This window comes from Lissotriton vulgaris, chromosome 8, assembly GCF_964263255.1.
Source record: "Lissotriton vulgaris chromosome 8, aLisVul1.2, whole genome shotgun sequence".
NCBI lineage: Eukaryota > Metazoa > Chordata > Amphibia > Caudata > Salamandridae > Lissotriton > Lissotriton vulgaris.
In genome coordinates, this window is record NC_141696.1 from 155,620,828 (window position 1) to 155,644,884 (window position 24,057).

Sequence of the window (24,057 nt, forward strand, 5' to 3'; positions counted from 1 at the left end):
GTTCACTCACTCTGTCTTTGTTTCATTCTCTCCATCCTCAACACCCCTTCTCACTCACTCGCTCTATCACTTGTGCTCTTTCCCCTTGCTCTGCATTTCATAGTGGAAACATCTCTTGAATGGAGCATTAGAAAATGAGGTTACATAAAATTAACAATCTACTTATTGGAAACCAAAAATATCACAAGACTGAATGTAACCCATTTCATTAATAAAAGGGACTTTTTAAGCACCCCCCAAAAAACACATAAAACAGCACGAGTGCTAGAAGAATATTATACGAGCTTGAAGACAGAATTGGGCAAATTAATTTGCAGTTGAAACTGAAGTTTGTTACTTATTCAGATATTATATGCACTGCCAATTATTAGCTGAGATTCTAAAAGAACTCAGAGACAAAATGGACTTAAAGGTTTGTCAGAAGTGGGATTCGAACCCACGCCTCCAGGAGAGACTGCGGACTTAACGCAGCGCCTTAGACCACTCGGCCATCCTGACCACACGTTGCTTGATCATCTACAGAGAGGGAAAGATATTGTGAACCAAAAAAAGCACACATCTTAGGTCATGAGTGGCTAGAGCAAGAAAAAAACTCACTGCACTTTTCCAAGTAGACAACCATATAAGCCCATGTGAGGGAAATGATCTGATTTTTTCTCTCCCAAGAAAAAAGTAGAGTAAACACACAATTGTCAGAAGTGGGATTTGAACCCACGCCTCCTGAAGAGACTGCGACCTGAACGCAGCGCCTTAGACCACTCGGCCATCCTGACTTGCATTTGTGGAACCTTCCACAGGCCAGACAGCCATGCAAGTGGGGTACCGAAAAGGCATGCCCTCAATTTATTTATCCTATTATAAGTACTTCCAACAGATCTTTGAACAATCCATAGAGAGCAGTACCTATGAAGAACTCTTTAGACCTTTAAGGCGTACAAAGAGAAAGTGCTATTAACCAGCCACTTGAAAGGCCCAAAGCTGCTTTGAAATTGAGTCAACAGCCACATCTTGGCTAGCTAAAGCAAATTCAACAAGGAATTTCAATGTCACAACATAGGGTGGAATACGCAAATCTAAGCAGCCCCTGATCACAGCCCTGAGGAAATTGCCGTAAGTGTGCTGGAGTCCAACTGTCTACCAGATGCTAGGCATTCTTCCATATTTGCATGGCCTGTCTGGCCAGGGCATACAAGAGCATGACTCTTCCAGATGAGCTCTTACATGGGTCCTATGCTCATATAGTAAGGACTGCACTTTGTCAGCAAGAATTTATACAACCGAAATATATGAGAAACCCCAGCTCTCTTGACTAGATGAGGACGGAATCACATCCCAGGTGAAGACCAACAGATGCAACTTCCATCAGATGTTAACCTGAAAAAGGAGATTATATCTCAAAAAGTCATGTCAGAAGTGAGATTTGAACCCACACCTCCAGAGGAGACTGCGGCCTAAACACAGCGCCTTAGACCACTCGGCCATCCTGACACTGAAGAGTCTTAAGAAATGTATAAAAGTCACTCAGAAATTTCTGCCTCCATGCAAGCCTGAAATAATTTAAACCTTCAAACACAAGGTGCAACTTTATGCACAGGACAATAAACACAGAAGATCACATGTGAAAGCATTTCATTTCACAGGTGTACAATTTTTATGCTTTTAGAATACCTCATACCTCTCACCAGCTATTTAGGGTCCTGTATCCTACTCACAAAATTACCTTGCCTGCGACCTCTCTCTCTAAACAAACAACTACTGCACAGGAAGTAGGAAGGCAGAAGGTGGGGGATATTATGCAAATGTATGCTGTCATTGTGCCTTGCAGATTCATGCAGGATTTCTAGATCCTTGCTGGATACAAGAGAGCAGACCTTGTTTCAGATCAACTGTCCCTAGCAGGGAACGTCTGAGCACATGCAGTCTTTTGCTCTCTAGCCCCTGGCCTTGGACTCACCCTCACTGGCTGAGGCGTGAATTTCTGCATACCAACGTTGCACAGATGGTACGTTTGTGGTCGGTTTGGGATGGGTGGGAGGTCAAAAGCAGGGAAAAGTATGTCGCCTTCACTTCTAGTCTCCTCTTCTAGGCCTACCTGCCGTTCACTCACTCTGTCTTTGTTTCATTCTCTCCATCCTCAACACCCCTTCTCACTCACTCGCTCTATCACTTGTGCTCTTTCCCCTTGCTCTGCATTTCATAGTGGAAACATCTCTTGAATGGAGCATTAGAAAATGAGGTTACATAAAATTAACAATCTACTTATTGGAAACCAAAAATATCACAAGACTGAATGTAACCCATTTCATTAATAAAAGGGACTTTTTAAGCACTCCCCAAAAAACACATAAAACAGCACGAGTGCTAGAAGAATATTATACGAGCTTGAAGACAGAATTGGGCAAATTAATTTGCAGTTGAAACTGAAGTTTGTTACTTATTCAGATATTATATGCACTGCCAATTTTTAGCTGAGATTCTAAAAGAACTCAGAGACAAAATGGACTTAAAGTTTTGTCAGAAGTGGGATTCGAACCCACGTCTCCAGGAGAGACTGCGGCCTTAACGCAGCGCCTTAGACCACTCGGCCATCCTGACCACATGTTGCTTGATCATCTACAGAGAGGGAAAGATATTGTGAACCAAAAAAAGCACACATCTTAGGTCATGAGTGGCTAGAGCAAGAAAAAAACTCACTGCACTTTTCCAAGTAGACAACCATATAAGCCCATGTGAAGGAAATGATCAGATTTTTTTCTCTCTCAAGAAAAAAGTAGAGTAAACACACAATTGTCAGAAGTGGGATTTGAACCCACGCCTCCAGAAGAGACTGCGACCTGAACGCAGCGCCTTAGACCACTCGGCCATCCTGACTTGCATTTATAGAACCTTCCACAGGCCAGACAGCCATGCAAGTGGGGTACCGAAAAAGCATGCCCTCAATTTATTTATCCTATTATAAGTACTTCCAACAGATCTTTGAACAATCCATAGAGAGCAGTACCTATGAAGAACTCTTTATGCCTTTAAGGCGTACAAAGAGAAAGTGATATTAACCAGCCACTTGAACGGCCCAAAGCTGCTTTGAAATTGAGTCAACAGCCACCTCTTGGCTAGCTAAAGCAAATTCAACAAGGAATTTCAATGTCACAAATAGGGTGGAATACGCAAATCTAAGCAGCCCCTGATCACAGCCCTGAGGAAATTGCCGTAAGTGTGCTGGAGTCCAACTGTCTACCAGATGCTAGGCATTCTTCCATATTTGCATGGCCTGTCTGGCCAGGGCATACAAGAGCATGACTCTTCCAGATGAGCTCTTACATGGGTCCTATGCTCATATAGTAAGGACTGCACTTTGTCAGCAAGACTTTATACAACCGAAATATATGAGAAACCCCAGCTCTCTTGACTAGATGAGGACGGAATCACATCCCAGGTGAAGACCAACAGATGCAACTTCCATCAGATGTTAACCTGAAAAAGGAGATTACATCTCCAAAAGTCATGTCAGAAGTGGAATTCGAACCCACGCCTCCAGAGGAGACTGCGGCCTAAACACAGCATCTTAGACCACTCGGCCATCCTGACAGTGCAGAGTCATAAGGAATGTATAAAAGTCACTCAGAAATTTCTGCCTCCATGCAAGCCTGAAATAATTTAAACCTTCAAACACAAGGTGCAACTTTATGCACAGGACAATAAACACAGAAGATCACATGTGAAAGCATTTCATTTCACAGGTGTACAATTTTTATGCTTTTAGAATACCTCATACCTCTCACCAGCTATTTAGGGTCCTGTATCCTACTCACAAAATTACCTTGCATGCGACCTCTCTCTCTACACAAACAACTACTGCACAGGAAGTAGGAAGGCAGAAGGTGGGGCATATTATGCAAATGTATGCTGTCATTGTGCCTTGCAGATTCATGCAGGATTTCTAGATCCTTGCTGGATACAAGAGAGCAGACCTTGTTTCAGATCAACTGTCCCTAGCAGGGAACGTCTGAGCACATGCAGTCTTTTGCTCTCTAGCCCCTGGCCTTGGACTCACCCTCACTGGCTGAGGCGTGAATTTCTGCATACCAACGTTGCACAGATGGTACGTTTGTGGTCGGTTTGGGATGGGTGGGAGGTCAAAAGCAGGGAAAAGTATGTCGCCTTCACTTCTAGTCTCCTCTTCTAGGCCTACCTGCCGTTCACTCACTCTGTCTTTGTTTCATTCTCTCCATCCTCAACACCCCTTCTCACTCACTCGCTCTATCACTTGTGCTCTTTCCCCTTGCTCTGCATTTCATAGTGGAAACATCTCTTGAATGGAGCATTAGAAAATGAGGTTACATAAAATTAACAATCTACTTATTGGAAACCAAAAATATCACAAGACTGAATGTAACCCATTTCATTAATAAAAGGGACTTTTTAAGCACCCCCCAAAAAACACATAAAACAGCACGAGTGCTAGAAGAATATTATACGAGCTTGAAGACAGAATTGGGCAAATTAATTTGCAGTTGAAACTGAAGTTTGTTACTTATTCAGATATTATATGCACTGCCAATTATTAGCTGAGATTCTAAAAGAACTCAGAGACAAAATGGACTTAAAGTTTTGTCAGAAGTGGGATTCGAACCCACGTCTCCAGGAGAGACTGCGGCCTTAACGCAGCGCCTTAGACCACTCGGCCATCCTGACCACATGTTGCTTGATCATCTACAGAGAGGGAAAGATATTGTGAACCAAAAAAAGCACACATCTTAGGTCATGAGTGGCTAGAGCAAGAAAAAAACTCACTGCACTTTTCCAAGTAGACAACCATATAAGCCCATGTGAAGGAAATGATCTGATTTTTTCTCTCTCAAGAAAAAAGTAGAGTAAACACACAATTGTCAGAAGTGGGATTTGAACCCACGCCTCCAGAAGAGACTGCGACCTGAACGCAGCGCCTTAGACCACTCGGCCATCCTGACTTGCATTTATAGAACCTTCCACAGGCCAGACAGCCATGCAAGTGGGGTACCGAAAAAGCATGCCCTCAATTTATTTATCCTATTATAAGTACTTCCAACAGATCTTTGAACAATCCATAGAGAGCAGTACCTATGAAGAACTCTTTATGCCTTTAAGGCGTACAAAGAGAAAGTGCTATTAACCAGCCACTTGAACGGCCCAAAGCTGCTTTGAAATTGAGTCAACAGCCACCTCTTGGCTAGCTAAAGCAAATTCAACAAGGAATTTCAATGTCACAACATAGGGTGGAATACGCAAATCTAAGCAGCCCCTGATCACAGCCCTGAGGAAATTGCCGTAAGTGTGCTGGAGTCCAACTGTCTACCAGATGCTAGGCATTCTTCCATATTTGCATTGCCTGTCTGGCCAGGGCATACAAGAGCATGACTCTTCCAGATGAGCTCTTACATGGGTCCTATGCTCATATAGTAAGGACTGCACTTTGTCAGCAAGACTTTATACAACCGAAATATATGAGAAACCCCAGCTCTCTTGACTAGATGAGGACGGAATCACATCCCAGGTGAAGACCAACAGATGCAACTTCCATCAGATGTTAACCTGAAAAAGGAGATTACATCTCCAAAAGTCATGTCAGAAGTGGGATTCGAACCCACGCCTCCAGAGGAGACTGCGGCCTAAACACAGCGCCTTAGACCACTCGGCCATCCTGACAGTGCAGAGTCTTAAGAAATGTATAAAAGTCACTCAGAAATTTCTGCCTCCATGCAAGCCTGAAATAATTTAAACCTTCAAACACAAGGTGCAACTTTATGCACAGGACAATAAACACAGAAGATCACATGTGAAAGCATTTCATTTCACAGGTGTACAATTGTTATGCTTTTAGAATACCTCATACCTCTCACCAGCTATTTAGGGTCCTGTATCCTACTCACAAAATTACCTTGCATGCGACCTCTCTCTCTACACAAACAACTACTGCACAGGAAGTAGGAAGGCAGAAGGTGGGGCATATTATGCAAATGTATGCTGTCATTGTGCCTTGCAGATTCATGCAGGATTTCTAGATCCTTGCTGGATACAAGAGAGCAGACCTTGTTTCAGATCAACTGTCCCTAGCAGGGAACGTCTGAGCACATGCAGTCTTTTGCTCTCTAGCCCCTGGCCTGGGACTTACCCTCACTGGCTGAGGCGTGAATTTCTGCATACCAACGTTGCATAGATGGTACGTATGTGGTCGGTTTGGGATGGGTGGGAGGTCAAAAGCAGGGAAAAGTATGTCGCCTTCACTTCTAGTCTCCTCTTCTAGGCCTACCTGCCGTTCACTCACTCTGTCTTTGTTTCATTCTCTCCTTCCTCAACACCCCTTCTCACTCACTCGCTCTATCACTTGTGCTCTTTCCCCTTGCTCTGCATTTCATAGTGGAAACATCTCTTGAATGGAGCATTAGAAAATGAGGTTACATAAAATTAACAATCTACTTATTGGAAACCAAAAATATCACAAGTCTGAATGTAACCCATTTCATTAATAAAAGGGACTTTTTAAGCACCCCCCAAAAAACACATAAAACACCACGAGTGCTAGAAGAATATTATACGAGCTTGAAGACAGAATTGGGCAAATTAATTTGCAGTTGAAACTGAAGTTTGTTACTTATTCAGATATTATATGCACTGCCAATTTTTAGCTGAGATTCTAAAAGAACTCAGAGACAAAATGGACTTAAAGGTTTGTCAGAAGTGGGATTCGAACCCACGCCTCCAGGAGAGACTGCGGACTTAACGCAGCGCCTTAGACCACTCGGCCATCCTGACCACACGTTGCTTGATCATCTACAGAGAGGGAAAGATATTGTGAACCAAAAAAAGCACACATCTCAGGTCATGAGTAGCTAGAGCAAGAAAAAAACTCACTGCACTTTTCCAAGTAGACAACCATATAAGCCCATGTGAGGGAAATGATCTGATTTTTTCTCTCCCAAGAAAAAAGTAGAGTAAACACACAATTGTCAGAAGTGGGATTTGAACCCACGCCTCAAGAAGAGACTGTGACCTGAACACAGCGCCTTAGACCACTCGGCCATCCTGACTTGCATTTATAGAACCTTCCACTGGCCAGACAGCCATGCAAGTGGGGTACCGAAAAAGCATGCCCTCAATTTATTTATCCTATTATAAGTACTTCCAACAGATCTTTGAACAATCCATAGAGAGCAGTACCTATGAAGAACTCTTTATGCCTTTAAGGCGTACAAAGAGAAAGTGCTATTAACCAGCCACTTGAACGGCCCAAAGCTGCTTTGAAATTGAGTCAACAGCCACCTCTTGGCTAGCTAAAGCAAATTCAACAAGGAATTTCAATGTCACAACATAGGGTGGAATACGCAAATCTAAGCAGCCCCTGATCACAGCCCTGAGGAAATTGCCGTAAGTGTGCTGGAGTCCAACTGTCTACCAGATGCTAGGCATTCTTCCATATTTGCATGGCCTGTCTGGCCAGGGCATACAAGAGCATGACTCTTCCAGATGAGCTCTTACATGGGTCCTATGCTCATATAGTAAGGACTGCACTTTGTCAGCAAGACTTTATACAACCGAAATATATGAGAAACCCCAGCTCTCTTGACTAGATGAGGACGGAATCACATCCCAGGTGAAGACCAACAGATGCAACTTCCATCAGATGTTAACCTGAAAAAGGAGATTACATCTCCAAAAGTCATGTCAGAAGTGGGATTTGAACCCACGCCTCTAGAGGAGACTGCGGCCTATACACAGCGCCTTAGACCACTCGGCCATCCTGACAGAGCAGAGTCTTAAGAAATGTATAAAAGTCACTCAGAAATTTCTGCCTCCATGCAAGCCTGAAATAATTTAAACCTTCAAACACAAGGTGCAACTTTATGCACAGGACAATAAACACAGAAGATCACATGTGAAAGCATTTCATTTCACAGGTGTACAATTTTTATGCTTTTAGAATACCTCATACCTCTCACCAGCTTTTTAGGGTCCTGTATCCGACTCACAAAATTACCTTGCCTGCGACCTCTCTCTCTACACAAACAACTACTGCACAGGAAGTAGGAAGGCAGAAGGTGGGGCATATTATGCAAATGTATGCTGTCATTGTGCCTTGCAGATTCATGCAGGATTTCTAGATCCTTGCTGTATACAAGAGTGCAGACCTTGTTTCAGATCAACTGTCCCTAGCAGGGAACGTCTGAGCACATGCAGTCTTTTGCTCTCTAGCCCCTGGCCTGGGACTCACCCTCACTGGCTGAGGCGTGAATTTCTGCATACCAACGTTGCATAGATGGTACGTTTGTGGTCGGTTTGGGATGGGTGGGAGGTCAAAAGCAGGGAAAAGTATGTCGCCTTCACTTCTAGTCTCCTCTTCTAGGCCTACCTGCCGTTCGTTCACTCTGTCTTTGTTTCATTCTCTCCATCCTCAACACCCCTTCTCACTCACTCGCTCTATCACTTGTGCTCTTTCCCCTTGCTCTGCATTTCATAGTGGAAACATCTCTTGAATGGAGCATTAGAAAATGATGTTACATAAAATTAACAATCTACTTATTGGAAACCAAAAATATCACAAGACTGAATGTAACCCATTTCATTAATAAAAGGGACTTTTTAAGCACCCCCCAAAAAACACATAAAACACCACGAGTGCTAGAAGAATATTATACGAGCTTGAAGACAGAATTGGGCAAATTAATTTGCAGTTGAAACTGAAGTTTGTTACTTATTCAGATATTATATGCACTGCCAATTTTTAGCTGAGATTCTAAAAGAACTCAGAGACAAAATGGACTTAAAGTTTTGTCTGAAGTGGGATTCAAACCCACGTCTCCAGGAGAGACTGCGGCCTTAACGCAGCTCCTTAGACCACTCGGCCATCCTGACCACATGTTGCTTGATCATCTACAGAGAGGGAAAGATATTGTGAACCCAAAAAAGCACACATCTTAGGTCATGAGTGGCTAGAGCAAGAAAAAAAGTCACTGCACTTTTCCAAGGAGACAACCATATAAGCCCATGTGAAGGAAATGATCTGATTTTTTCTCTCTCAAGAAAAAAGTAGAGTAAACACACAATTGTCAGAAGTGGGATTTGAACCCACGCCTCCAGAAGAGACTGCGACCTGAACGCAGCGCCTTAGACCACTCGGCCATCCTGACTTGCATTTATAGAACCTTCCACAGGCCAGACAGCCATGCAAGTGGGGTACCGAAAAAGCATGCCCTCAATTTATTTATCCTATTATAAGTACTTCCAACAGATCTTTGAACAATCCATAGAGAGCAGTACCTATGAAGAACTCTTTATGCCTTTAAGGCGTACAAAGAGAAAGTGCTATTAACCAGCCACTTGAACGGCCCAAAGCTGCTTTGAAATTGAGTCAACAGCCACCTCTTGGCTAGCTAAAGCAAATTCAACAAGGAATTTCAATGTCACAACATAGGGTGGAATACGCAAATCTAAGCAGCCCCTGATCACAGCCCTGAGGAAATTGCCGTAAGTGTGCTGGAGTCCAACTGTCTACCAGATGCTAGGCATTCTTCCATATTTGCATGGCCTGTCTGGCCAGGGCATACAAGAGCGTGACTCTTGCAGATGATCTCTTACATGGGTCCTATGCTCATATAGTAAGGACTGCACTTTGTCAGCAAGACTTTATACAACCGAAATATATGAGAAACCCCAGCTCTCTTGACTAGATGATGACGGAATCACATCCCAGGTGAAGACCAACAGATGCAACTTCCATCAGATGTTAACCTGAAAAAGGAGATTACATCTCCAAAAGTCATGTCAGAAGTGGGATTCGAACCCACGCCTCCAGAGGAGACTGCGGCCTAAACACAGCGCCTTAGACCACTCGGCCATCCTGCCAGTGCAGAGTCTTAAGAAATGTATAAAAGTCACTCAGAAATTTCTGCCTCCATGCAAGCCTGAAATAATTTAAACCTTCAAACACAAGGTGCAACTTTATGCACAGGACAATAAACACAGAAGATCACATGTGAAAGTATTTCATTTCACAGGTGTACAATTTTTATGCTTTTAGAATACCTCATACCTCTCACCAGCTTTTTAGGGTCCTGTATCCGACTCACAAAATTACCTTGCCTGCGACCTCTCTCTCTACACAAACAACTACTGCACAGGAAGTAGGAAGGCAGAAGGTGGGGCATATTATGCAAATGTGTGCTGTCATTGTGCCTTGCAGATTCATGCAGGATTTCTAGATCCTTGCTGGATACAAGAGTGCAGACCTTGTTTCAGATCAACTGTCCCTAGCAGGGAACGTCTGAGCACATGCAGTCTTTTGCTCTCTAGCCCCTGGCCTGGGACTCACCCTCACTGGCTGAGGCGTGAATTTCTGCATACCAACGTTGCATAGATGGTACGTTTGTGGTCGGTTTGGGATGGGTGGGAGGTCAAAAGCAGGGAAAAGTAGGTCGCCTTCACTTCTAGTCTCCTCTTCTAGGCATACCTGCCGTTCACTCACTCTGTCTTTGTTTCATTCTCTCCTTCCTCAACACCCCTTCTCACTCACTCGCTCTATCACTTGTGCTCTTTCCCCTTGCTCTGCATTTCATAGTGGAAACATCTCTTGAATGGAGCATTAGAAAATGAGGTTACATAAAATTAACAATCTACTTATTGGAAACCAAAAATATCACAAGACTGAATGTAACCCATTTCATTAATAAAAGGGACTTTTTGAGCACCCCCCAAAAAACACATAAAACACCACGAGTGCTAGAAGAATATTATACGAGCTTGAAGACAGAATTGGGCAAATTAATTTGCAGTTGAAACTGAAGTTTGTTACTTATTCAGATATTATATGCACTGCCAATTTTTAGCTGAGATTCTAAAAGAACTCAGAGACAAAATGGACTTAAAGTTTTGTCAAAAGTGGGATTTGAACCCACGCCTCCAGGAGAGACTGCGGCCTTAACGCAGCGCCTTAGACCACTCGGCCATCCTGACCACATATTGATTGATCATCTACAGAGAGGGAAAGATATTGTGAACCAAAAAAAGCACACATCTTAGGTCATGAGTGGCTAGAGCAAGAAAAAAACTCACTGCACTTTTCCAAGTAGACAACCATATAAGCCCATGTGAGGGAAATGATCTGATTTTTTCTCTCTCAAGAAAAAAGTAGAGTAAACACACAATTGTCAGAAGTGGGATTTGAACCCACGCCTCCAGAAGAGACTGCAACCTGAACGCAGCGCCTTAGGCAACTCGGCCATCCTGACTTGCATTTGTGGAACCTTCCACAGGCCAGACAGCCATGCAAGTGGGGTACCTAAAAGGCATGCCCTCAATTTATTTATCCTATTATAAGTACTTCCAACAGATCTTTGAACAATCCATAGAGAGCAGTACCTATGAAGAACTCTTTAGACCTTTAAGGCGTACAAAGAGAAAGTGCTATTAACCAGCCACTTGAACGGCCCAAAGCTGCTTTGAAATTGAGTCAACAGCCACCTCTTGGCTAGCTCAAGCAAATTCAACAAGGAATTTCAATGTCACAACATAGGGTGGAATACGCAAATCTAAGCAGCCCCTGATCACAGCCCTGAGGAAATTGCCGTAAGTGTGCTGGAGTCCAACTGTCTACCAGATGCTAGGCATTCTTCCATATTTGCATGGCCTGTCTGGCCAGGGCATACAAGAGCATGACTCTTCCAGATGAGCTCTTACATGGGTCCTATGCTCATATAGTAAGGACTGCACTTTGTCAGCAAGACTTTCTACAACCGAAATATATGAGAAACCCCAGCTCTCTTGACTAGATGAGGACGGAATCACATCCCAGGTGAAGACCAACAGATGCAACTTCCATCAGATGTTAACCTGAAAAAGGAGATTACATCTCCAAAAGTCATGTCAGAAGTGGGATTTGAACCCACGCCTCCAGAGGAGACTGCGGCCTAAACACAGCGCCTTAGACCACTCGGCCATCCTGACAGAGCAGAGTCTTAAGAAATGTATAAAAGTCACTCAGAAACTTCTGCCTCCATGCAAGCCTAAAATAATTTAAACCTTCAAACACAAGGTGCAACTTTATGCACAGGACAATAAACACAGAAGATCACATGTGAAAGCATTTCATTTCACAGGTGTACAATTTTTATGCTTTTAGAATACCTCATACCTCTCACCAGCTTTTTAGGGTCCTGTATCCGACTCACAAAATTACCTTGCCTGCGACCTCTCTCTCTACACAAACAACTACTGCACAGGAAGTAGGAAGGCAGAAGGTGGGGCATATTATGCAAATGTGTGCTGTCATTGTGCCTTGCAGATTCATGCAGGATTTCTAGATCCTTGCTGTATACAAGAGTGCAGACCTTGTTTCAGATCAACTGTCCCTAGCAGGGAACGTCTGAGCACATGCAGTCTTTTGCTCTCTAGCCCCTGGCCTGGGACTCACCCTCACTGGCTGAGGCGTGAATTTCTGCATACCAACGTTGCATAGATGGTACGTTTGTGGCCGGTTTGGGATGGGTGGGAGGTCAAAAGCAGGGAAAAGTATGTCGCCTTCACTTCTAGTCTCCTCTTCTAGGCCTACCTGCCGTTCGCTCACTCTGTCTTTGTTTCATTCTCTCCATCCTCAACACCCCTTCTCACTCACTCGCTCTATCACTTGTGCTCTTTCCCCTTGCTCTGCATTTCATAGTGGAAACATCTCTTGAATGGAGCATTAGAAAATGATGTTACATAAAATTAACAATCTACTTATTGGAAACCAAAAATATCACAAGACTGAATGTAACCCATTTCATTAATAAAAGGGACTTTTTAAGCACCCCCCAAAAAACACATAAAACAGCACGAGTGCTAGAAGAATATTATACGAGCTTGAAGACAGAATTGGGCAAATTAATTTGCAGTTGAAACTGAAGTTTGTTACTTATTCAGATATTATATGCACTGCCAATTTTTAGCTGAGATTCTAAAAGAACTCAGAGACAAAATGGACTTAAAGTTTTGTCAGAAGTGGGATTCGAACCCACGTCTCCAGGAGAGACTGCGGCCTTAACGCAGCACCTTAGACCACTCGGCCATCCTGACCACATGTTGCTTGATCATCTACAGAGAGGGAAAGATATTGTGAACCAAAAAAAGCACACATCTTAGGTCATGAGTGGCTAGAGCAAGAAAAAAACTCACTGCACTTTTCCAAGTAGACAACCATATAAGCCCATGTGAAGGAAATGATCTGATTTTTTCTCTCTCAAGAAAAAAGTAGAGTAAACACACAATTGTCAGAAGTGGGATTTGAACCCACGCCTCCAGAAGAGACTGCGACCTGAACGCAGCGCCTTAGACCACTCGGCCATCCTGACTTGCATTTGTGGAACCTTCCACAGGCCAGACAGCCATGCAAGTGGGGTACCGAAAAGGCATGCCCTCAATTTATTTATCCTATTATAAGTACTTCCAACAGATCTTTGAACAATCCATAGAGAGCAGTACCTATGAAGAACTCTTAAGACCTTTAATGCGTACAAAGAGAAAGTGCTATTAACCAGCCACTTGAAAGGCCCAAAGCTGCTTTGAAATTGAGTCAACAGCAACCTCTTGGCTAGCTAAAGCAAATTCAACAAGGAATTTCAATGTCACAACATAGGGTGGAATACGCAAATCTAAGCAGCCCCTGATCACAGCCCTGAGGAAATTGCCGTAAGTGTGCTGGAGTCCAACTGTCTACCAGATGCTAGGCATTCTTCCATATTTGCATGGCCTGTCTGGCCAGGGCATACAAGAGCATGACTCTTCCAGATGAGCTCTTACATGGGTCCTATGCTCATATAGTAAGGACTGCACTTTGTCAGCAAGACTTTATACAACCGAAATATATGAGAAACCCCAGCTCTCTTGACTAGATGAGGACGGAATCACATCCCAGGTGAAGACCAACAGATGCAACTTCCATCAGATGTTAACCTGAAAAAGGAGATTACATCTCCAAAAGTCACATCAGAAGTTGGATTTGAACCCGCGCCTCCAGAGGAGACTGCGGCCTAAACACAGCACCTTAGACCACTCGGCCATCCTGACAGTGCAGAGTCTTAAGAAATGTATAAAAGTCACTCAGAAATTTCTGCCTCCATGCAAGCCTGAAATAATTTAAACCTTCAAACACAAGGTGCAACTTTATGCACAGGTCAATAAACACAGAAGATCACATGTGAAAGCATTTCATTTCACAGGTGTACAATTTTTATGCTTTTAGAATACCTCATACCTCTCACCAGCTATTTAGGGTCCTGTATTATACTCACAAAATTACCTTGCCTGCGACCTCTCTCTCTACACAAACAACTACTGCACAGGAAGTAGGAAGGCAGAAGGTGGGGCATATTATGCAAATGTATGCTGTCATTGTGCCTTGCAGATTCATGCAGGATTTCTAGATCCTTGCTGGATACAAGAGAGCAGACCTTGTTTCAGATCAACTGTCCCTAGCAGGGAACGTCTGAGCACATGCAGTCTTTTGCTCTCTAGCCCCTGGCCTGGGACTTACCCTCACTGGCTGAGGCGTGAATTTCTGCATACCAACGTTGCATAGATGGTACTTTTGTGGTCGGTTTGGGATGGGTGGGAGGTCAAAAGCATGGAAAAGTATGTCGCCTTCACTTCTAGTCTCCTCTTCTAGGCCTACCTGCCGTTCACTCACTCTGTCTTTGTTTCATTCTCTCCTTCCTCAACACCCCTTCTCACTCACTCGCTCTATCACTTGTGCTCTTTCCCCTTGCTCTGCATTTCATAGTGGAAACATCTCTTGAATGGAGCATTAGAAAATGAGGTTACATAAAATTAACAATCTACTTATTGGAAACCAAAAATATCACAAGACTGAATGTAACCCATTTCATTAATAAAAGGGACTTTTTAAGCACCCCCCAAAAAACACATAAAACACCACGAGTGCTAGAAGAATATTATACGAGCTTGAAGACAGAATTGGGCAAATTAATTTGCAGTTGAAACTGAAGTTTGTTACTTATTCAGATATTATATGCACTGCCAATTTTTAGCTGAGATTCTAAAAGAACTCAGAGACAAAATGGACTCAAAGTTTTATCAGAAGTGGGATCCGAACCCACGCCTCCAGGAGAGACCGCGGCCTTAACGCAGCGCCTTAGACCAATCGGCCATCCTGACCACATGTTGCTTGATCATCTACAGAGAGGGAAAGATATTGTGAACCAAAAAAAGCACACATCTTAGGTCATGAGTGGCTAGAGCAAGAAAAAAACTCACTGCACTTTTCCAAGTAGACAACCATATAAGCCCATGTGAGGGAAATGATCTGATTTTTTCTCTCTCAAGAAAAAAGTAGAATAAACACACAATTGTCAGAAGTGGGATTTGAACCCACGCCTCCAGAAGAGACTGCGACCTGAACGCAGCGCCTTAGACCACTCGGCCATCCTGACTTGCATTTGTGGAACATTCCACAGGCCAGACAGCCATGCAAGTGGGGTACCGAAAAGGCATGCCCTCAATTTATTTATCCTATTATAAGTACTTCCAACAGATCTTTGAACAATCCATAGAGAGCAGTACCTATGAAGAACTCTTAAGACCTTTAAGGCGTACAAAGAGAAAGTGCTATTAACCAGCCACTTGAAAGGCCCAAAGCTGCTTTGAAATTGAGTCAACAGCCACCTCTTGGCTAGCTAAAGCAAATTCAACAAGGAATTTCAATGTCACAACATAGGGTGGAATACGCAAATCTAAGCAGCCCCTGATCACAGCCCTGAGGAAATTGCCGTAAGTGTGCTGGAGTCCAACTGTCTACCAGATGCTAGGCATTCTTCCATATTTGCATGGCCTGTCTGGCCAGGGCATACAAGAGCATGACTCTTCCAGATGAGCTCTTACATGGGTCCTATGCTCATATAGTAAGGACTGCACTTTGTCAGCAAGACTTTATACAACCGAAATATATGAGAAACCCCAGCTCTCTTGACTAGATGAGGACGGAATCACATCCCAGGTGAAGACCAACAGATGCAACCTCCATCAGATGTTAACCTGAAAAAGGAGATTACATCTCCAAAAGTCACATCAGAAGTTGGATTTGAACCCGCGCCTCCAGAGGAGACTGCGGCCTAAACACAGCACCTTAGACCACTCGGCCATCCTGACAGTGCAGAGTCTTAAGAAATGTATAAAAGTCACTCAGAAATTTCTGCCTCCATGCAAGCCTGAAATAATTTAAACCTTCAAACACAAGGTGCAACTTTATGCACAGGTCAATAAACACAGAAGATCACATGTGAAAGCATTTCATTTCACAGGTGTACAATTTTTATGCTTTTAGAATACCTCATACCTCTCACCAGCTATTTAGGGTCCTGTATTATACTCACAAAATTACCTTGCCTGCGACCTCTCTCTCTACACAAACAACTACTGCACAGGAAGTAGGAAGGCAGAAGGTGGGGCATATTATGCAAATGTATGCTGTCATTGTGCCTTGCAGATTCATGCAGGATTTCTAGATCCTTGCTGGATACAAGAGAGCAGACCTTGTTTCAGATCAACTGTCCCTAGCAGGGAACGTCTGAGCACATGCAGTCTTTTGCTCTCTAGCCCCTGGCCTGGGACTTACCCTCACTGGCTGAGGCGTGAATTTCTGCATACCAACGTTGCATAGATGGTACTTTTGTGGTCGGTTTGGGATGGGTGGGAGGTCAAAAGCATGGAAAAGTATGTCGCCTTCACTTCTAGTCTCCTCTTCTAGGCCTACCTGCCGTTCACTCACTCTGTCTTTGTTTCATTCTCTCCTTCCTCAACACCCCTTCTCACTCACTCGCTCTATCACTTGTGCTCTTTCCCCTTGCTCTGCATTTCATAGTGGAAACATCTCTTGAATGGAGCATTAGAAAATGAGGTTACATAAAATTAACAATCTACTTATTGGAAACCAAAAATATCACAAGACTGAATGTAACCCATTTCATTAATAAAAGGGACTTTTTAAGCACCCCCAAAAAACACATAAAACACCACGAGTGCTAGAAGAATATTATACGAGCTTGAAGACCGAATTGGGCAAATTAATTTGCAGTTGAAACTGAAGTTTGTTACTTATTCAGATATTATATGCACTGCCAATTTTTAGCTGAGATTCTAAAAGAACTCAGAGACAAAATGGACTCAAAGTTTTATCAGAAGTGGGATCCGAACCCACGCCTCCAGGAGAGACCGCGGCCTTAACGCAGCGCCTTAGACCACTCGGCCATCCTGACCACATGTTGCATGATCATCTACAGAGAGGGAAAGATATTGTGAACCAAAAAAAGCACACATCTTAGGTCATGAGTGGCTAGAGCAAGAAAAAAACTCACTGCACTTTTCCAAGTAGACAACCATATAAGCCCATGTGAGGGAAATGATCTGATTTTTTCTCTCTCAAGAAAAAAGTAGAGTAAACACACAATTGTCAGAAGTGGGATTTGAACCCACGCCTTCAGAAGCGACTGCTACCTGAACGCAGCACATTAGACCACTCGGCCATCCTGACTTGCTTTTGTGGAACCTTCCACAGGCCAGACAGCCATGCAAGTGGGGTACCGAAAAGGCATGCCCTCAATTTATTTATCCTATTATAAGTACTTCCAACAGATCTTTGAACAATCCATAGAGAGCAGTACCTATGAAGAACTCTTTAGACCTTTAAGGCGTACAAAGAGAAAGTGCTATTAACCAGCCACTTGAACGGCCCAAAGCTGCTTTGAAATTGAGTCAACAGCCACCTCTTGGCTAGCTAAAGCAAATTCAACAAGGAATTTCAATGTCACAACATAGGGTGGAATACGCAAATCTAAGCAGCCCCTGATCACAGAACCTGAGGAAATTGCCGTAAGTGTGCTGGAGTCCAACTGTCTACCAGATGCTAGGCATTCTTCCATATTTGCATGGCCTTTCTGGCCAGGGCATACAAGAGCATGACTCTTCCAGATGAGCTCTTACATGGGTCCTATGCTCATATAGTAAGGACTTCACTTTGTCAGCAAGACTTTATACAACCGAAATATATGAGAAACCCCAGCTCTCTTGACTAGATGAGGACGGAATCACATCCCAGGTGAAGACCAACAGATGCAACTTCCATCAGATGTTAACCTGAAAAAGGAGATTATATCTCAAAAAGTCATGTCAGAAGTGAGATTCGAACCCACACCTCCAGAGGAGACTGCGGCCTAAACACAGCGCCTTAGACCACTCGGCCATCCTGACAGCGAAGAGTCTTAAGAAATGTATAAAAGTCACTCAGAAATTTCTGCCTCCATGCAAGCCTGAAATAATTTAAACCTTCAAACACAAGGTGCAACTTTATGCACAGGACAATAAACACAGAAGATCACATGTGAAAGCATTTCATTTCACAGGTGTACAATTTTTATGCTTTTAGAATACCTCATACCTCTCACCAGCTATTTAGGGTCCTGTATCCTACTCACAAAATTACCTTGCCTGCGACCTCTCTCTCTACACAAACAACTACTGCACAGGAAGTAGGAAGGCAGAAGGTGGGGCATATTATGCAAATGTGTGCTGTCATTGTGCCTTGCAGATTCATGCAGGATTTCTAGATCCTTGCTGGATACAAGAGTGCAGACCTTGTTTCAGATCAACTGTCCCTAGCAGGGAACGTCTGAGCACATGCAGTCTTTTGCTCTCTAGCCCCTGGCCTGGGACTCACCCTCACTGGCTGAGGCGTGAATTTCTGCATACCAACGTTGCATAGATGGTACGTTTGTGGTCGGTTTGGGATGGGTGGGAGGTCAAAAGCAGGGAAAAGTATGTCGCCTTCACTTCTAGTCTCCTCTTCTAGGCATACCTGCTGTTCACTCACTCTGTCTTTGTTTCATTCTCTCCTTCCTCAACACCCCTTCTCACTCACTCGCTCTATCACTTGTGCTCTTTCCCCTTGCTCTGCATTTCATAGTGGAAACATCTCTTGAATGGAGCATTAGAAAATGAGGTTACATAAAATTAACAATCTACTTATTGGAAACCAAAAATATCACAAGACTGAATGTAACCCATTTCATTAATAAAAGGGACTTTTTGAGCATCCCCCAAAAAACACATAAAACACCACGAGTGCTAGAAGAATATTATACGAGCTTGAAGACAGAATTGGGCAAATTAATTTGCAGTTGAAACTGAAGTTTGTTACTTATTCAGATATTATATGCACTGCCAATTTTTAGCTGAGATTCTAAAAGAACTCAGAGACAAAATGGACTTAAAGTTTTGTCAGAAGTGGGATTCGAACCCACGCCTCCAGGAGAGACTGTGGCCTTAACGCAGCGCCTTAGACCACTCGGCCATCCTGACCACATGTTGCTTGATCATCTACAGAGAGGGAAAGATATTGTGAACCCAAAAAAGCACACATCTTAGGTCATGAGTGGCTAGAGCAAGAAAAAAACTCACTGCACTTTTCCAAGTAGACAACCATATAAGCCCATGTGAGGGAAATGATCTGATTTTTTCTCTCTCAAGAAAAAAGTAGAGTAAACACACAATTGTCAGAAGTGGGATTTGAACCCACGCCTCTAGAAGAGACTGCGACCTGAACACAGCGCCTTAGGCAACTCGGCCATCCTGACTTGCATTTGTGGAACCTTCCACAGGCCAGACAGCCATGCAAGTGGGGTACCGAAAAGGCATGCCCTCAATTTATTTATCCTATTATAAGTACTTCCAACAGATCTTTGAACAATCCATAGAGAGCAGTACCTATGAAGAACTCTTTAGACCTTTAAGGCGTACAAAGAGAAAGTGCTATTAACCAGCCACTTGAACGGCCCAAAGCTGCTTTGAAATTGAGTCAACAGCCACCTCTTGGATAGCTAAAGCAAATTCAACAAGGAATTTCAATGTCACAACATAGGGTGGAATACGCAAATCTAAGCAGCCCCTGATCACAGCCCTGAGGAAATTGCCGTAAGTGTGCTGGAGTCCAACTGTCTACCAGATGCTAGGCATTCTTCCATATTTGCATGGCCTGTCTGGCCAGGGCATACAAGAGCGTGACTCTTGCAGATGATCTCTTACATGGGTCCTATGCTCATATAGTAAGGACTGCACTTTGTCAGCAAGACTTTATACAACCGAAATATATGAGAAACCCCAGCTCTCTTGACTAGATGATGACGGAATCACATCCCAGGTGAAGACCAACAGATGCAACTTCCATCAGATGTTAACCTGAAAAAGGAGATTACATCTCCAAAAGTCAGGTCAGAAGTGGGATTTGAACCCACGCCTCCAGAGGAGACTGCGGCCTAAACACAGCGCCTTAGACCACTCGGCCATCCTGACAGAGCAGAGTCTTAAGAAATGTATAAAAGTCACTCAGAAATTTCTGCCTCCATGCAAGCCTGAAATAATTTAAACCTTCAAACACAAGGTGCAACTTTATGCACAGGACAATAAACACAGAAGATCACATGTGAAAGCATTTCATTTTAAAGGTGTACAATTTTTATGCTTTTAGAATACCTCATACCTCTCACCAGCTTTTTAGGGTCCTGTATCCGACTCACAAAATTACCTTGCCTGCGACCTCTCTCTCTACACAAACAACTACTGCACAGGAAGTAGGAAGGCAGAAGGTGGGGCATATTATGCAAATGTGTGCTGTCATTGTGCCTTGCAGATTCATGCAGGATTTCTAGATCCTTGCTGGATACAAGAGTGCAGACCTTGTTTCAGATCAACTGTCCCTAGCAGGGAACGTCTGAGCACATGCAGTCTTTTGCTCTCTAGCCCCTGGCCTGGGACTCACCCTCACTGGCTGAGGCGTGAATTTCTGCATACCAACGTTGCATAGATGGTACGTTTGTGGTCGGTTTGGGATGGGTGGGAGGTCAAAAGCAGGGAAAAGTATGTCGCCTTCACTTCTAGTCTCCTCTTCTAGGCATACCTGCTGTTCACTCACTCTGTCTTTGTTTCATTCTCTCCTTCCTCAACACCCCTTCTCACTCACTCGCTCTATCACTTGTGCTCTTTCCCCTTGCTCTGCATTTCATAGTGGAAACATCTCTTGAATGGAGCATTAGAAAATGAGGTTACATAAAATTAACAATCTACTTATTGGAAACCAAAAATATCACAAGACTGAATGTAACCCATTTCATTAATAAAAGGGACTTTTTGAGCATCCCCCAAAAAACACATAAAACACCACGAGTGCTAGAAGAATATTATACGAGCTTGAAGACAGAATTGGGCAAATTAATTTGCAGTTGAAACTGAAGTTTGTTACTTATTCAGATATTATATGCACTGCCAATTTTTAGCTGAGATTCTAAAAGAACTCAGAGACAAAATGGACTTAAAGTTTTGTCAGAAGTGGGATTCGAACCCACGCCTCCAGGAGAGACTGTGGCCTTAACGCAGCGCCTTAGACCACTCGGCCATCCTGACCACATGTTGCTTGATCATCTACAGAGAGGGAAAGATATTGTGAACCCAAAAAAGCACACATCTTAGGTCATGAGTGGCTAGAGCAAGAAAAAAACTCACTGCACTTTTCCAAGTAGACAACCATATAAGCCCATGTGAGGGAAATGATCTGATTTTTTCTCTCTCAAGAAAAAAGTAGAGTAAACACACAATTGTCAGAAGTGGGATTTGAACCCACGCCTCTAGAAGAGACTGCGACCTGAACACAGCGCCTTAGGCAACTCGGCCATCCTGACTTGCATTTGTGGAACCTTCCACAGGCCAGACAGCCATGCAAGTGGGGTACCGAAAAGGCATGCCCTCAATTTATTTATCCTATTATAAGTACTTCCAACAGATCTTTGAACAATCCATAGAGAGCAGTACCTATGAAGAACTCTTTAGACCTTTAAGGCGTACAAAGAGAAAGTGCTATTAACCAGCCACTTGAACGGCTCAAAGCTGCTTTGAAATTGAGTCAACAGCCACCTCTTGGATAGCTAAAGCAAATTCAACAAGGAATTTCAATGTCACAACATAGGGTGGAATACGCAAATCTAAGCAGCCCCTGATCACAGCCCTGAGGAAATTGCCGTAAGTGTGCTGGAGTCCAACTGTCTACCAGATGCTAGGCATTCTTCCATATTTGCATGGCCTGTCTGGCCAGGGCATACAAGAGCGTGACTCTTGCAGATGATCTCTTACATGGGTCCTATGCTCATATAGTAAGGACTGCACTTTGTCAGCAAGACTTTATACAACCGAAATATATGAGAAACCCCAGCTCTCTTGACTAGATGATGACGGAATCACATCCCAGGTGAAGACCAACAGATGCAACTTCCATCAGATGTTAACCTGAAAAAGGAGATTACATCTCCAAAAGTCATGTCAGAAGTGGGATTCGAACCCACGCCTCCAGAGGAGACTGCGGCCTAAACACAGCGCCTTAGACCACTCGGCCATCCTGACAGTGCAGAGTCTTAAGAAATGTATAAAAGTCACTCAGAAATTTCTGCCTCCATGCAAGCCTGAAATATTTTAAACCTTCAAACACAAGGTGCAACTTTATGCACAGGACAATCAACACAGAAGATCACATGTGAAAGTATTTCATTTCACAGGTGTACAATTTTTATGCTTTTAGAATACCTCATACCTCTCACCAGCTTTTTAGGGTCCTGTATCCGACTCACAAAATTACCTTGCCTGCGACCTCTCTCTCTACACAAACAACTACTGCACAGGAAGTAGGAAGGCAGAAGGTGGGGCATATTATGCAAATGTGTGCTGTCATTGTGCCTTGCAGATTCATGCAGGATTTCTAGATCCTTGCTGGATACAAGAGTGCAGACCTTGTTTCAGATCAACTGTCCCTAGCAGGGAACGTCTGAGCACATGCAGTCTTTTGCTCTCTAGCCCCTGGCCTGGGACTCACCCTCACTGGCTGAGGCGTGAATTTCTGCATACCAACGTTGCATAGATGATACGTTTGTGGTCGGTTTGGGATGGGTGGGAGGTCAAAAGCAGGGAAAATTAGGTCGCCTTCACTTCTAGTCTCCTCTTCTAGGCCTACCTGCCGTTCACTCACTCTGTCTTTGTTTCATTCTCTCCTTCCTCAACACCCCTTCTCACTCACTCGCTCTATCACTTGTGCTCTTTCCCCTTGCTCTGCATTTCATAGTGGAAACATCTCTTGAATGGAGCATTAGAAAATGAGGTTACATAAAATTAACAATCTACTTATTGGAAACCAAAAATATCACAAGACTGAATGTAACCCATTTCATTAATAAAAGGGACTTTTTAAGCACCCCCCAAAAAACACATAAAACACCACGAGTGCTAGAAGAATATTATACGAGCTTGAAGACAGAATTGGGCAAATTAATTTGCAGTTGAAACTGAAGTTTTTACTTATTCAGATATTTTATGCACTGCCAATTTTTAGCTGAGATTCTAAAAGAACTCAGAGACAAAATGGACTTAAAGTTTTGTCAGAAGTGGGATTCGAACCCACGCCTCCAGGAGAGACTGCGGCCTTAACGCAGCGCCTTAGACCACTCGGCCATCCTGACCACATGTTGCTTGATCATCTACAGAGAGGGAAAGATATTGTGAACCAAGAAAAGCACACATCTTAGGTCATGAGTGGCTATAGCAAGAAAAAAACTCACTGCACTTTTCCAAGTAGACAACCATATAAGCCCATGTGAGGGAAATGATCTATTTTTTTCTCTCTCAAGAAAAAAGTAGAGTAAACACACAATTGTCAGAAGTGGGATTTGAACCCACGCCTCCAGAAGAGACTGCGACCTGAACGCAGCGCCTTAGACCACTCGGCCATCCTGACTTGCATTTGTGGAACCTTCCACAGGCCAGACAGCCATGCAAGTGGGGTACCGAAAAGGCATGCCCTCAATTTATTTATCCTATTATAAGTACTTCCAACAGATCTTTGAACAATCCATAGAGAGCAGTACCTATGAAGAACTCTTAAGACCTTTAAGGCGTACAAAGAGAAAGTGCTATTAACCAGCCACTTGAAAGGCCCAAAGCTGCTTTGAAATT

The 24,057-nt window shown here is 43.4% G+C and overlaps 21 non-coding genes across 21 annotated transcripts; all 21 read right to left on the reverse strand.

The window, feature by feature from the left end:
- Positions 1-415: 415 nt before the first annotated feature.
- Positions 416-498, reverse strand: TRNAL-AAG (transfer RNA leucine (anticodon AAG)). Its single transcript has one exon. It is a non-coding gene; the product is annotated as a tRNA-Leu (tRNA).
- A 192-nt stretch (positions 499-690) lies between these two features.
- TRNAL-CAG (transfer RNA leucine (anticodon CAG)) lies at positions 691-773 on the reverse strand. Its single transcript has one exon. It is a non-coding gene; the product is annotated as a tRNA-Leu (tRNA).
- Positions 774-2,512: 1,739 nt separating this feature from the next.
- TRNAL-AAG (transfer RNA leucine (anticodon AAG)) lies at positions 2,513-2,595 on the reverse strand. The gene has a single exon. It is a non-coding gene; the product is annotated as a tRNA-Leu (tRNA).
- A 193-nt stretch (positions 2,596-2,788) lies between these two features.
- TRNAL-CAG (transfer RNA leucine (anticodon CAG)) lies at positions 2,789-2,871 on the reverse strand. Its single transcript has one exon. It is a non-coding gene; the product is annotated as a tRNA-Leu (tRNA).
- A 1,738-nt stretch (positions 2,872-4,609) lies between these two features.
- Positions 4,610-4,692, reverse strand: TRNAL-AAG (transfer RNA leucine (anticodon AAG)). Its single transcript has one exon. It is a non-coding gene; the product is annotated as a tRNA-Leu (tRNA).
- Positions 4,693-4,884: 192 nt separating this feature from the next.
- TRNAL-CAG (transfer RNA leucine (anticodon CAG)) lies at positions 4,885-4,967 on the reverse strand. Its single transcript has one exon. It is a non-coding gene; the product is annotated as a tRNA-Leu (tRNA).
- Positions 4,968-5,599: 632 nt separating this feature from the next.
- On the reverse strand, positions 5,600-5,682 carry TRNAL-UAG (transfer RNA leucine (anticodon UAG)). Its single transcript has one exon. It is a non-coding gene; the product is annotated as a tRNA-Leu (tRNA).
- Positions 5,683-6,706: 1,024 nt separating this feature from the next.
- TRNAL-AAG (transfer RNA leucine (anticodon AAG)) lies at positions 6,707-6,789 on the reverse strand. Its single transcript has one exon. It is a non-coding gene; the product is annotated as a tRNA-Leu (tRNA).
- Positions 6,790-9,078: 2,289 nt separating this feature from the next.
- On the reverse strand, positions 9,079-9,161 carry TRNAL-CAG (transfer RNA leucine (anticodon CAG)). Its single transcript has one exon. It is a non-coding gene; the product is annotated as a tRNA-Leu (tRNA).
- Positions 9,162-9,793: 632 nt separating this feature from the next.
- On the reverse strand, positions 9,794-9,876 carry TRNAL-UAG (transfer RNA leucine (anticodon UAG)). The gene has a single exon. It is a non-coding gene; the product is annotated as a tRNA-Leu (tRNA).
- Positions 9,877-10,900: 1,024 nt separating this feature from the next.
- TRNAL-AAG (transfer RNA leucine (anticodon AAG)) lies at positions 10,901-10,983 on the reverse strand. Its single transcript has one exon. It is a non-coding gene; the product is annotated as a tRNA-Leu (tRNA).
- Positions 10,984-11,890: 907 nt separating this feature from the next.
- On the reverse strand, positions 11,891-11,973 carry TRNAL-UAG (transfer RNA leucine (anticodon UAG)). The gene has a single exon. It is a non-coding gene; the product is annotated as a tRNA-Leu (tRNA).
- Positions 11,974-12,997: 1,024 nt separating this feature from the next.
- TRNAL-AAG (transfer RNA leucine (anticodon AAG)) lies at positions 12,998-13,080 on the reverse strand. Its single transcript has one exon. It is a non-coding gene; the product is annotated as a tRNA-Leu (tRNA).
- Positions 13,081-13,272: 192 nt separating this feature from the next.
- TRNAL-CAG (transfer RNA leucine (anticodon CAG)) lies at positions 13,273-13,355 on the reverse strand. The gene has a single exon. It is a non-coding gene; the product is annotated as a tRNA-Leu (tRNA).
- Positions 13,356-15,369: 2,014 nt separating this feature from the next.
- Positions 15,370-15,452, reverse strand: TRNAL-CAG (transfer RNA leucine (anticodon CAG)). Its single transcript has one exon. It is a non-coding gene; the product is annotated as a tRNA-Leu (tRNA).
- A 3,836-nt stretch (positions 15,453-19,288) lies between these two features.
- On the reverse strand, positions 19,289-19,371 carry TRNAL-AAG (transfer RNA leucine (anticodon AAG)). The gene has a single exon. It is a non-coding gene; the product is annotated as a tRNA-Leu (tRNA).
- Positions 19,372-20,278: 907 nt separating this feature from the next.
- TRNAL-UAG (transfer RNA leucine (anticodon UAG)) lies at positions 20,279-20,361 on the reverse strand. The gene has a single exon. It is a non-coding gene; the product is annotated as a tRNA-Leu (tRNA).
- A 1,024-nt stretch (positions 20,362-21,385) lies between these two features.
- TRNAL-AAG (transfer RNA leucine (anticodon AAG)) lies at positions 21,386-21,468 on the reverse strand. Its single transcript has one exon. It is a non-coding gene; the product is annotated as a tRNA-Leu (tRNA).
- Positions 21,469-22,375: 907 nt separating this feature from the next.
- Positions 22,376-22,458, reverse strand: TRNAL-UAG (transfer RNA leucine (anticodon UAG)). Its single transcript has one exon. It is a non-coding gene; the product is annotated as a tRNA-Leu (tRNA).
- A 1,023-nt stretch (positions 22,459-23,481) lies between these two features.
- On the reverse strand, positions 23,482-23,564 carry TRNAL-AAG (transfer RNA leucine (anticodon AAG)). The gene has a single exon. It is a non-coding gene; the product is annotated as a tRNA-Leu (tRNA).
- Positions 23,565-23,756: 192 nt separating this feature from the next.
- Positions 23,757-23,839, reverse strand: TRNAL-CAG (transfer RNA leucine (anticodon CAG)). The gene has a single exon. It is a non-coding gene; the product is annotated as a tRNA-Leu (tRNA).
- Positions 23,840-24,057: the final 218 nt, after the last annotated feature.